At 38.2% G+C, this 13,927-nt stretch overlaps 1 long non-coding RNA gene across 1 annotated transcript; it reads right to left on the bottom strand.

Moving 5' to 3' along the window:
* Positions 1 to 12,936: 12,936 nt before the first annotated feature.
* LOC128635885 (uncharacterized) lies at positions 12,937 to 13,624 on the bottom strand. Its single transcript, XR_008398611.1, has 3 exons — positions 13,570 to 13,624; positions 13,380 to 13,500; positions 12,937 to 13,294 (listed from the first exon to the last, which is right to left on the bottom strand). It is a non-coding gene; the product is annotated as an uncharacterized LOC128635885 (long non-coding RNA).
* Positions 13,625 to 13,927: the final 303 nt, after the last annotated feature.

The following is a 13,927-nucleotide window of genomic DNA, read 5'->3' on the forward strand; positions in this document are numbered from 1 at the left end:
GGGAAGAGCTACAAACTGGTAATGCCTGTCTAGGAAAGCAAATCTTAGGTAACGATAATGATCCTTGTGAATCGGTATGTGAAGGAAGGCATCCTTTAAGTCCACTGTGGTCATGTACTGACCCTCTTGGATCATGGGAAGGATGGTTCGAATAGTTTCCATTTTGAATGATGGAACTCTTAGAAATTTGTTTAGGATTTTTAAGTCCAAGATTGGTCTGAAGGTTCCCTCTTTCTTGGGAACCACAAATAGATTTGAATAGAATCCCTGCCCGTGTTCCATCGGCGGAACTGGGTGGATCACCCCCATTAGTAAGAGGTCTTGTACACAGCGTAGAAACGCCTCTTTCTTTATTTGGTTTGCTGATAACCTTGAAAGATGAAATCTCCCTCGTGGAGGAGAAGTTTTGAAGTCCAGGAGATATCCCTGAGATATGATCTCCAACGCCCAGGGATCCTGGACATCTCTTGCCCAAGCCTGGGCGAAGAGAGAAAGTCTGCCCCCATCTAGATCCGTTTCCGGATAGGGGGCCCTCTCTTCATGCTGTCTTGGGGGCAGCAGCAGGTTTCTTGGCCTGCTTGCCCTTGTTCCAGGACTGGTTAACTTTCCAGCCCTGCCTGTAACGAGCAACAGCTCCTTCCTGTTTTGGAGCGGAGGAAGTTGATGCTGCTCCTGCCTTGAAGTTACGAAAGGCACGAAAATTAGACTGTTTGGCCTTTGATTTGGCCCTGTCCTGAGGTAGAGCATGGCCCTTACCTCCCGTAATGTCGGCTATAATTTCTTTCAAGCCGGGCCCGAATAAGGTCTGCCCTTTGAAAGGAATATTAAGCAATTTAGATTTAGAAGTCACGTCAGCTGACCAGGATTTAAGCCATAGCGCTCTGCGCGCTTGGATGGCGAATCCGGAGTTCTTAGCCGTAAGTTTGGTTAAATGTACGACGGCATCAGAAACAAATGCGTTAGCTAGCTTAAGTGCTTTAAGCTTGTTCATAATTTCATCCAATGGAGCTGTGCGAATGGCCTCTTCCAGAGACTCAAACCAGAATGCCGCCGCCGCAGCAGTGACAGGCGCAATGCATGCAAGGGGCTGTAAGATAAAACCTTGTTGAACAAACATTTTCTTAAGGTAACCCTCTAATTTCTTATCCATTGGATCTGAAAAGGCACAACTATCCTCCACCGGGATAGTGGTACGCTTAGCTAAAGTAGAAACTGCTCCCTCCACCTTAGGGACCGTCTGCCATAAGTCTCGTGTGGTGGCGTCTATAGGAAACATTTTCCTAAATATGGGAGGAGGGGAAAAAGGCACACCAGGTCTATCCCACTCCTTGCTAATAATCTCTGTAAGCCTTTTAGGTATAGGAAACACGTCAGTACACACCGGTACCGCATAGTATCTATCCAACCTACATAATTTTTCTGGAATTGCAACCGTGTTACAATCATTCAGAGCCGCTAATACCTCCCCTAGCAATATGCGGAGGTTCTCAAGCTTAAATTTAAAATTAGAAATCTCTGAATCCAGTCTCCCTGGATCAGATCCGTCACCCACAGAATGAAGCTCTCCGTCTTCACGTTCTGCAAACTGTGACGCAGTATCTGACATGGCTCTCACCTCATCCGCGCGCTCTGTCCTTAACCCAGAGCTATCGCGCTTGCCTCTTAATTCTGGCAATTTAGATAATACTTCTGTCATAACAGTAGCCATGTCTTGCAAAGTGATTTGTAAGGGCCTCCGAGATGTACTTGGCGCCACAAAATCACGCACCTCCTGAGCGGGAGGCAAAGGTACTGACACGTGAGGAGAGTTAGTCGGCATAACTTCCCCCTCGTTGTCTGGTGATAATTTCTTTACATGTAAAGATTGACTTTTATTTAAAGTAGCATCAATGCAATTAGTACACAAATTTCTATTGGGCTCCACATTGGCCTTTAAACATAGTGAACAAAGAGATTCATCTGAGTCAGACATGTTTAAACAGACTAGCAATGAGACTAGCAAGCTTGGAAATACTTTTCTAAATAAATTTACAAGCAATATAAAAAACGCTACTGTGCCTTTAAGAAGCACAAAAAGCTGTCACAGTTGAAATAACAATGAACCAAAATAGTTATAGCAACCAATTTTTCACAGTAAATGTATTAAGTTAGCAAAGGATTGCACCCACCAGCAAATGGATGATTAACCCCTTAATACCAAAAAACGGATAACAATTTAATAATTAACGTTTTTCTCACAGTCAAAACACACTGTCACAGGTCTGCTGTGACTGATTACCTCCCTCAAAATGAATTTTGAAGACCCCTGAGCTCTCTAGAGACGATCTGGATCATGGAGGATGAAGTAGACAGATTGTGACTGAATTTTTACTGCGCAAAAAAGCGCTAAAATAGGCCCCTCCCACTCATATTACAACAGTGGGAAAGCTCAGAAAACTGTTTCTATGCAGAAAACAAAGATGGCCATGTGGTAAAAATCATGCCCCAATAAGTTTTATCACCAAGTACCTCACAAAAAACGATTAACATGCCAGTAAACGTTTTAAACATACATTTGAAAAGTTATGAAGTGTTATTAATAAGCCTGCTACCAGTCGCTTTTACTGCAGTTAAGGCTCATACATTATTTCAGTATTAACAGTATTTTCAGAGTCAATTCCATTCCTTAGAAAAATACATTCAGTGTACACACACTCATCAGCCTAATACCAGTCGCTATCACTGCATTTAAGGCTGAACTTACTTTACATTGGTATCAGCAGTATTTTCTTAGTCAATTCCATTCCTCAGAAAAATAATTACTGCACATACCTCATTTGCAGGGGGGCCCTGCATGCTATTCCCCTTCTCTGAAGTTACCTCACTCCTCAGATGAGAACAGCCAGTGGATCTTAGTTACGTCTGCTAAGATCATAGAAAACGCAGGCAGATTCTTCTTCTAATGCTGCCTGAGAATAAACAGCACACTCCGGTGCCATTTAAAATAACAAACTTTTGATTGTAGAAATAAACTAAGTTAAAAAACACCACAGACCTCTCACAGCGACCTATCTTTAGTTAGGCTGCAAGAGAATGACTGAATATGACATGTGAGGGGAGGAGCTATATAGCAGCTCTGCTTGGGTGATCCTCTTGCAGCTTCCTGTTAGGAAGAGATATATTCCATAAGTAATGGATGACCCGTGGACTGACTACACTTAACAAGAGAAATCAGCTGTTTTACCTGTAAAAAAAAATACAAACACCCCCAACAGTAAAACCACCACCCAACCAACCAACCAAACCCCCACAAATAAAAATCTATCTAAATAAACCTAAGCCAACCATTGCCCCGAAAAGGGTATTTGGATGGGCATTGTCCTTAAAAGGGTATTTAGCGCTTTAATATTGCCCAAACCCTAAGCTAAAAAAAAAAACACCCAAAAAAACCTTAAAAGAACCTAACACTAACCCCTGACGATTGACTTACAGTTACTGAAGTCCGGGCATCCATCCTCATCCAGCCGGGGAAGTCCTCATCAAAGCGGCAAGAAATCTTCATCCAGGAGGCCTCTTCGATCTTCATCCAACCGGCGCAGAGCGGGTCCATCTTCAAGACATCCGGAGCGGAGCATCCTCTTCTTACGGTCGTCGGTGTTAACTGAAGGTTCCCTTTAAGTGACATCATCCAAGATGGCGTCCCTTACATTAATATTGGCTGAAAGATTTCTATCAGCCAATAGGAATTAAAGCAGAAAAAATCCTATTGGCTGTTGCAATCAGCCGATCGGATTGAGCTTTCATTCTATTGGCTGATTGGAACAGCCAATAGAATGAGAGCTCAATCCTATTGGCTGATTGGATCTATTTACTAACTTGTGTACCTAGTTAAAATAAATACAAACTTACCTGTAAAATAAAAATAAAACTTAATATAGCTACAATATAACTATTAGTTATTCTGTAGCTAGCTTAGGTTTCATTTTACAGGTAAGTATTTTGTTTTAAATAGGAATTATTTAGGTAATAATTCTAAGGTTTATTTAGCTTTATTTTAATTATATTTAAGTTAGGGGGTGTTAGGGTTAGACTTAGGGTTAGGTTTAGGGGTTAATATATTTATGTAGAGTTAGTGATGTGGGAGGACAGAGGTTTAGGGGTTAATAATTTATTATTTTTGGGGGGCTTGCGGTTTAGTGGTTAATAGGTTTATTATAGCGACGGTGTTGGCGGATGGCAGATTATGGGTTAATAATATTGAAATAGTGTTTTTGATGCGGGAGGGCGGCGGTTTAGGGGTTAATAACTTTATTAAAGTGGCAACAATGGCGGGGAGTGGCGGAATAGGGGTTAAGAAATTTTTTTAATGGTGGCGATGTCCGGAACGGCAGATTAGGGGTTAATGAGTTTATTTTAGTGTTTGCAATGCAGGAGGGCCTTGGTTTAGGGGTTAATAGGTAGTTTATGGGCGTTTGTGCACTTTGTGACAAATTAGTTATGAGTTTTATGTTACAGCTTTGTAGCATAAAACTCATAACTGCGGACTTTAGATGGCCGTACGGATCTTGTGGTTATAGAGTACCTCCAATCCAAACAAGAAAATCCACAGTGAGTAGCAGCAAATCATTTATTCAAATGTAAAGTACAGCAATTAACAGCAGCGACGTTTCGGTATTACTACCTTAATCATGCTATCAAACATACAGCTAGATTACGAGTTTTTCATTACGAGTGAAAAAGCATTGTTATGCTTCATAACGCTGCTTTTTCCCTAACGCTGCTATTACAAGTCTTGTAGGTATAGGTGTAGCGCTCACTTTTTGGCCTCCCAGGCAAACTCGTAATACCGGCGCTATGGGAGTCCCATTGAAAAAGTGCGGTACTGACGTTGCATGACGGCCAAAAAGGTGTACGGTACACCTATACCTACAAGACTTGTAATAGCAGCGTTAGGGAAAAAGCAGCGTTATGAAGCATAACAATGCTTTTTCACTCATAACGCAAAACTCGTAATCTAGCTGTATGTTTGATAGCATGATTAAGGTAGTAATACCGAAACGTTGCTGCTGTTAATTGCTGTGCTTTACATTTGAATAAATGATTTGCTACTCGCTGTGGATTTTCTTGTTATGATTGGAGGTGTTGAGTGCTGGATTGTCCTTTTGCTGCTTTGTGTCAATAATAAAACCAGATACATCTGAGGTAACAATAGCACTAGTTATGTAACATGAGGTGACAATAGCATTAGTTATGTAACATGAGGTGACAATAGCATTAGTTATGTAACATGAGGTAACAATAGCACTAGTTATGTAACATAAGGTAACAATAGCACTAGTTATGTAACATGAGGTGATAATAGCACTAGTTATGTAACATGAGGTAACAATAGCACTAGTTATGTAACATCAGGTAACAATAGCACTAGTTATGTAACATAAGGTAACAATAGCACTAGTTATGTAACATGAGGTGATAATAGCACTAGTTATGTAACATGAGGTAACAATAGCACTAGTTATGTAACATAAGGTAACAATAGCACTAGTTATGTAACATAAGGTAACAATAGCACTAGTTATGTAACATGAGGTAATAATAGCACTAGTTATGTAACATGAGGTGATAATAGCACTAGTTATGTAACATGAGGTAACAATAGCACTAGTTATGTAACATGAGGTAACAATAGCACTAGTTATGTAACATGAGGTGATAATAGCACTAGTTATGTAACATGAGGTGATAATAGCACTAGTTATGTAACATAAGGTAACAATAGCACTAGTTATGTAACATAAGGTAACAATAGCACTAGTTATGTAACATGAGGTGATAATAGCACTAGTTTTGTAACATAAGGTAACAATAGCACTAGTTATGTAACATAAGGTAACAATAGCACTAGTTATGTAACATGAGGTGATAATAGCACTAGTTATGTAACATGAGGTAACAATAGCACTAGTTATGTAACATCAGGTAACAATAGCACTAGTAATATAACATAAGGTAACAATAGCACTAGTTATGTAACATGAGGTAACAATAGCACTAGTTATGTAACATGAGGTGATAATAGCACTAGTTATGTAACATGAGGTGATAATAGCACTAGTTATGTAACATGAGGTAACAATAGCACTAGTTATGTAACATCAGGTAACAATAGCACTAGTTATGTAACATCAGGTAACAATAGCACTAGTTATGTAACATAAGGTAACAATAGCACTAGTTATGTAACATAAGGTAACAATAGCACTAGTTATGTAACATGAGGTAACAATAGCACTTGTTATGTAACATGAGGTAACAATAGCATTAGTTATGTAACATAAGGTAACAATAGCACTAGTTATGTAACATGAGGTGATAATAGCACTGGTTATGTAACATGAGGTGATAATAGAACTAGTTATGTAACATGAGGTAACAATAGCACTAGTTATGTAACATGAGGTGATAATAGCACTAGTTATGTAACATAAGGTAACAATAGCATTAGTTATGTAACATAAGGTAACATGAGGTGATAATAGCACTAGTTATGTAACATAAGGTGACAATAGCACTAGTTATGTAACATAATGTGATAATAGCACTAGTTATGTAACATGAGGTGATAATAGCACTAGTTATGTAACATGAGGTGATAATAGCACTGGTTATGTAACATGAGGTGATAATAGAACTAGTTATGTAACATGAGGTAACAATAGCACTAGTTATGTAACATAAGGTAACAATAGCATTAGTTATGTAACATAAGGTAACATGAGGTGATAATAGCACTAGTTATGTAACATAAGGTGACAATAGCACTAGTTATGTAACGTAATGTGATAATAGCACTAGTTATGTAACATGAGGTGATAATAGCACTAGTTATGTAACATAAGGTAACAATAGCACTAGTTATGTAACATGAGGTGATAATAGCACTAGTTATGTAACATGAGGTGATAATAGCACTAGTTATGTAACATGAGGTGATAATAGCACTAGTTATGTAACATGAGGTGACAATAGCACTAGTTATGTAACATAAGGTGACAATAGCACTAGTTATGTAACATAAGGTGATAATAGCACTAGTTATGTAACATGAGGTGATAATAGCACTAGTTGTGTAACATGAGGTAACAATAGCACTAGTTATGTAACATGAGGTAACAATATCACTAGTTATGTAACATAAGGTAACAATAGCACTAGTTATGTAACATCAGGTAACAAAAGCACTAGTTATGTAACATGAGGTAACAAAAGCACTAGTTATGTAACATGAGGTAACAAAAGCACTAGTTATGTAACATCAGGTAACAATAGCACTAGTTATGTAACATAAGGTAACAATAGCACTAGTTATGTAACATGAGGTAATACTAGCACTAGTTATGTAACATGAGGTAATACTAGCACTAGTTATGTAACATAAGGTAACAATAGCACTAGTTATGTAACATGAGGTAACAATTGCACTAGTTATGTAACATAAGGTAACAATAGCACTAGTTATGTAACATGAGGTAATAATAGCACTAGTTATGTAACATGAGGTAACAATAGCACTAGTTATGTAACATGAGGTAATACTAGCACTAGTTATGTAACATAAGGTAACAATAGCACTAGTTATGTAACATGAGGTAATAATAGCACTAGTTATGTAACATGAGGTAACAATAGCACTAGTTATGTAACATGAGGTAATACTAGCACTAGTTATGTAACATAAGGTAACAATAGCACTAGTTATGTAACATAAGGTAACAATAGCACTAGTTATGTAACATAAGGTAACAATAGTACTAGTTATGTAACATAAGGTAACAATAGCACTAGTTATGTAACATAAGGTAACAATAGTACTAGTTATGTAACATAAGGTAACAATAGCACTAGTTATGTAACATAAGGTAACAATAGTACTAGTTATGTAACATAAGGTAACAATAGCACTAGTTATGTAACACAGACATCCCAAGTCTCCTTGAAGTTCAGGGAGTCTCCCTGACTGTAATAGCGGCTCCCTGATGCCAGCAAATGGAGTGCAATCTCCCTGAAACTACAAGTACCATGATTCAATGTGGCCCAAATCCGGAAAAGTGTTTCTTTAAGGAATGCCTTTAGTTGCTGGGACGTTATAGAACCCTCAAAGCATGCATCAGTAGCCAGAAAGCCCCCACTAATTTTAATAAAATAAAAACAAATACTACCTTATTTACTGCACGTAATTAAACTTCGTATTCTAAAATATTTAAGCATTTAACAAGCGTACGGTACGATCACTGGGAAATAGGTTTATTGTATGTGGTTGTGCAATAAAGCTACTTTTTTAAAGTGACTTTAGTGGGAAGCTACTTTAATGATAACCATCTTATTTAGGGTTTCAAGGTGTCCAATATATAACTGGGGGGGGGGGAGGGGGGCGCAGTAGCAGGAGAAGCCACCTCCCTGAAATGAGTTTTTGCAGGTTGGGATGTCTGATATCTGCAGCACGTACATATAAACATATATATATAATTATATAAACACAATATTCATATATATATCTGCAGCACGTACATATAAACATATATATATATATATATATATATATATAATTATATATACACAGTATTCGTCTCAGGAACTGATAATGTTCTGGATAAATCGGAATATGAAGGTATGCATCCTGCAAGTCTATTGTAGACAAATAATGTCCTTGCTGAACAAAAGGCAGAATAGTCCTTATAGTCACCATCTTGAAAGTTGGTACTCTTACATAAAGATTCAAAATTTTCAGATCCAGAACTGGTCTGAATGAATTTTCCTTCTTTGGGATAATGAATAGATTTGAATAAAACCCCAGACCTTGTTCCTGAAAAGGAACTGGCATGATTATCCCTGAAGACTCCAGGTCTGAAACACACTTCAGGAAAGCCTGAGCTTTTATTGGATTTGCTGGGATGCGTGAGAGAAAAAATCTTCTCACAGGAGGTCTTACTCTGAATCCTATTCGATACCCTTGAGAGACAATGCTCTGAATCCATTGATTTTGGACAGAATTTATCCAAATATCCTTGAAAAACCTTAACCTTCCCTTTACCAGCTGAGCTGGAATGAGGGCCGCACCTTCATGTGGACTTAGGGGCTGACTTTGGTTTTTTAAAAGGCTTGGATTTATTCCAATTTGAGGAAGGCTTCCAATTGGAAACAGATTCCTTGGGGGAAGGATTAGATTTTTGTTCTTTATTTTGACGAAAGGAACGAAAACGGTTAGAAGCCTTAGATTTACCCCCTTAGGTTTTTTATCCTGAGGCAGAAAAACTCCCTTTTCCCCAGTAACAGTTGAAATAATAGAATCCAACTGAGAACCAAATAAATTATTACCTTGGAAACAAAGAGATAGTAATCTAGACTTAGATGTCATATCAGCATTCCAAGATTTAAGCCACAAAGCTCTTCTAGCTAAAATAGCTAAAGACATGGATCTAACATCAATTTTGATAATATAAAAAATGGCATCACAAATAAAATGATTAGCATGTTGCAGTAAGCGAACAATGCTAGTCATGTCAGGATCCAATTCTTGTTGCGCTAAATTCTCCAACCAAAAAATTGATGCAGCCGCAACATCAGCCAAAGAAATTGCAGGCCTGAGAAGATGACCTTAATATAAATAGGCTTTCCTTAGATAAGATTCAAGCTTCCTATCTAAAGGATATTTAAAAGAAGTACTATCTTCCATAGGAATAGTGGTACGTTTAGCCAGAGTAGAAATAGCCCCATCAACCTTGGGGATCTTTTCCCAAAACTCTATAGAAATTGCTGGTAAAGGATACAATTTTTTAAACCTTGAAGAAGGAATAAAAGGAGTACCTGGCTTATTCCATTCCTTAGAAATCATATCAGAAATAGCATCAGCAATAGGAAAAACCTCTGGAGTAACCACAGGAGGTTTAAAAACAGCATTTAAACGTTTACTAGTCTTAACGTCAAGAAGACTGGTTTCCTCAATATCCAAAGTAATTAACACTTCTTTTAACAAAGAACGAATATACTCCATTTTAAATAAATAAGTAGATTTGTCAGTGTCAATATCTGAGGAAGGATCTTCTGAATCAGATAGATCCTCATCAGAGGAGGATAATTCAGTATGTTGTCGGTCATTTGAAATTTCATCAACTTTATGAGAAGTTTCAAAAGACCTTTTATGTTTATTAGAAGGCGGAAATGCAGACAAAGCCTTCTGAATAAAATCAGTAACAAATTCTTTAAAATTCATATGTATATCATGTACATTAGAAGTTGAAGGAACTGCAACAGGCAATGTACTATTACTGATGGATATATTGTCTGTATGTAAAAGTTTGTCATGACAACTATTACAAATGACATTCGGAGATATAATTTCCACAATCTTACAACAAATGCACTTAGCTTTGGTAGAACCGATGTCAGGAAGCAAAGTTCCAACAAATACTTCTGAGACAGGATCAGATTGTGACATCTTGCAAAATGTAAAAGAAAAAACAACATATAAAGCAAAATTATCAGTTTCCTTATATGACAGTTTCAGGAATGGGAAAAAAATGCAAATAGCATAGCCTTCTGACATAGAAAAAGGCAAGAGGCAAAAAGCAATGGGGTAATAAATGAATGAAAAATTTGGCGCCAAGTATGACGCACAACGTGACTGAAAATTTGTTGGCGCCAACAACATCCGGAAATGACACACTTGCGTCACTAAGGACGCAACCCTGTGTAAGGACTCGGCGTCAACTACGACGCCGGAAATGATGAACTTGCATCAATGGATGTACTTTTGCGCCAAAAAAGTCTTGCGACAAGAAAGATGCAATAAAGTCTAGCATTTGGCGCACCCGCGGGCCTAGTACTGCCCGCAATTTGCAAGAAAAATATAGTCAATCTGAAAAAAAGACTAAACCCCAGGTAAGAAAAAATATTTCTTAAAATGTTTATTTTCCCCAAATATGAAACTGACAGTCTGCACAAGGAATTACATAAACCCGACTCATGGCAAATATAAGTACAATACATATATTTAGAACTTTATATAAATGAATAAAGTGCCAAACCCTAGCTGGGGTGTCTTAAGTAATAAAAAACATACTTACCGAAAAGACACCCATCCACATATAGCAAGCAGATAGTGAAACTAGTACTGAAACAGTTATCAGTAGAGGTAATGGTATATGAGAGTATATCGTCGATCTGAAAAGGGAGGTAGGAGATGAATCTCTACGACCGATAACAGAGAACCTATGAAATAGATCTCCCCTGAGGAAAACCATTGCATTCAATAGGTGATAGTCCCTTCACATCCCTCTGACATTCGCTGTACTCTGAGAGGAATCGGGCTTCAACAATGCTGAGAAGCGCATGTCTACGTAGAAATCTTAGCACAAACTTACTTCACCACCTCCATAGGAGGTTTGAAAAACTGAATTGTGGGTGTGGTGAGGGGTGTATTTATAGGCATTTTGAGGTTTGAGAAACTTTGCCCCTCCTGGTAGGATTGTATATCCCATACGTCACTAGCTCATGGACTCTTGCCAATTACATGAAAAAAATGATTTTGGTGGGGCAAGCTTTGGTTTTTGGTTTATGTGTTTTAAATGTTATTTATGTTGTGAAAGTTAATAAAACAAGCTGCAGACTTTTTTTATCCCACTTTTGAGTATGTGTTTTTATTTGGTTTTATAAGGATATAAGGGGTCCGAAAATTAATAGACAATTTAGGGTCAAGGAGCAACCCCAGACGAGAACAAATTAAGGAAGGGGTTAATTGACCCCTATTGGTTGAATTTGAGGTTAGGTAAGGGTCAAGGGGGCGTGGTCTGGGAAGAACTTTTAAATAGTTGTTGGTGCAGTGGATTTGTGCCCTTTTTACTTACCTTTTCAGGAGCGTACGGCTTAAGTGCCCACCCTCCCTCCCTAGTTGTAAAATATCTTTGTCGCAGCATTGGCGGGGTGCTTGCCCTGGGTGTGCTATCTTACGTCATTGTAGGGGTTCTTGGCACCTCCTGTTGGGATTGACAGGAGAGGTGGCTTTCATGGAGAGGCGTGCCTGATGGGTGCAGGCACAGGAAAATTATTTTGGTGGGACAAGCTCTGGTTTTTGGTTTATGTGTTTAAAAAGTTATTTATGTTGTGAAAGTGAATAAAACAAGCTGCGGCCTTTTTTATCCCACTTTTGAGTACGTGTTTTTATTTGGGTATGGTTATAAGGGGTCCAAAAATTAATAGACAATTTGGGGTCAAATGATCGCAGTGACGAGTTTAAGGTATGTGGCTCCTGTGACCAATTTATAACAAGGAACAGCAGCTGGGGTGTTTTTACTGATTTCAGAGAAATTCCAATTAAAACGCTGCTGACTGAGTGAGAAACAAAGCGACTAAATTAGAGAACCAAACCATGAAGCTCACAAACAAAATAAAACCGATACGATACAGACAAATCGCAGGCTTTTCAGATGGGATCTTATGATTCTTAAAGCTTGATGGAAACAAAACACGTTACCAAAGGGGCTGATGAATGACTAATGATGATGCTAAATCATTTTTATTTTACTTAATATCACTTCATGAAGTGTTCAATTAATAATCTATTTGTTTTATTAACTTTACAATTAACAAGTTTATAGTCCCAAACATGTTGCTGTTATGTTAGAGGAACGGCTTAATGTGTGCACAAATTTATATTTCAAAATCCCCAGGAAAACTCACGTATTACTGCTAGGGAATTCTTACTGGAATGGGAGCCCACGAAAGAACAATTCCCTTGTTATACCACCTCTTATTTCTTCATTTAATGACATTTCAGTGCCCAATACTGATGTCACCTCTGATTAAATCCATAGAAACACAGGTCACATTTTATAGGTGCTTGTGAATTTCTTACAGAAACCGCTGTAGCACCTGAGAAGTCTTCACACAACTCACATGTTTTACAAAATCTTGTATTTATTCATTATTATTAATTCAGATATTAAATATCAGTTCTTAATCTTTCGTCTGTTACAGAAGGTGCCATCGGTGCCCAGTGCTTGGTGTTGAGTTGGCCCCAGTGCTTGGTGTTGAGTTGGCCAACTTGTCTGCTATTGGGCCGAGCCCTCTGCGATACCAGATGCAGAGCTACTGTGTGCTGCTGGCTGGCACTGGCGCTGTACCTGGGGTGACTATTCCGTCACAGACTGATCTGTTACTCTCAGCAACCAGGGGCCGGACACTTGCGTCACATCAGGTGATGGAGGAACCAACAGGAACAAATATGGACACCAGGTGGGTTTGTATCTAACAGGATCTGAAGATAGGGAAATAAATATCACTCATTGCAACATGCACCCGTATTACCACACCACGATCACTAAAGTACTAAGCACACATACCCTAGAGGTCATAAGGACCCAATCTGCTGGTGACTCTTCTTGTGCCATTTGCTAGTGCTCCTGGGAGGTGGTGTTGGTGGCCTGAACCGAGCAAATATAATCTGTGCAGGATCTGTAGCATCTAGAAAGAGAGCACTTGGTCACCACATTAGTGATCATAACCAGAGCTAGCACACAGGACTGTACTCACCAGCTACATGGGCACCAATCTCCCTGTTGGCCATCTGCTGTCTGTCACAAACCCTATATTGGGGACAATAAGAAACCTAGTCAGTCTGTGCTTTTATTTTCTCCTTATTCTGCCATCAGTGTTTGTGTATGTGTGTATACATGTGTGTGTATATATACACACACATGTATGTATGTGTATATATATGTGTGTGTGTGTGTGTGTGTGTGTGTGTGTGTGTGTGTGTGTGTGTGTGTGTGTGTGTGTGTGTGTGTGTGTGTGTGTGTATATATATATATATATATATATATATATATATATATATATATATATATATATATATATATATATATATATATATATATATATATATATAAAA

Source organism: Bombina bombina, chromosome 1 (genome assembly GCF_027579735.1).
Source record: "Bombina bombina isolate aBomBom1 chromosome 1, aBomBom1.pri, whole genome shotgun sequence".
NCBI classification, from domain to species: domain Eukaryota; kingdom Metazoa; phylum Chordata; class Amphibia; order Anura; family Bombinatoridae; genus Bombina; species Bombina bombina.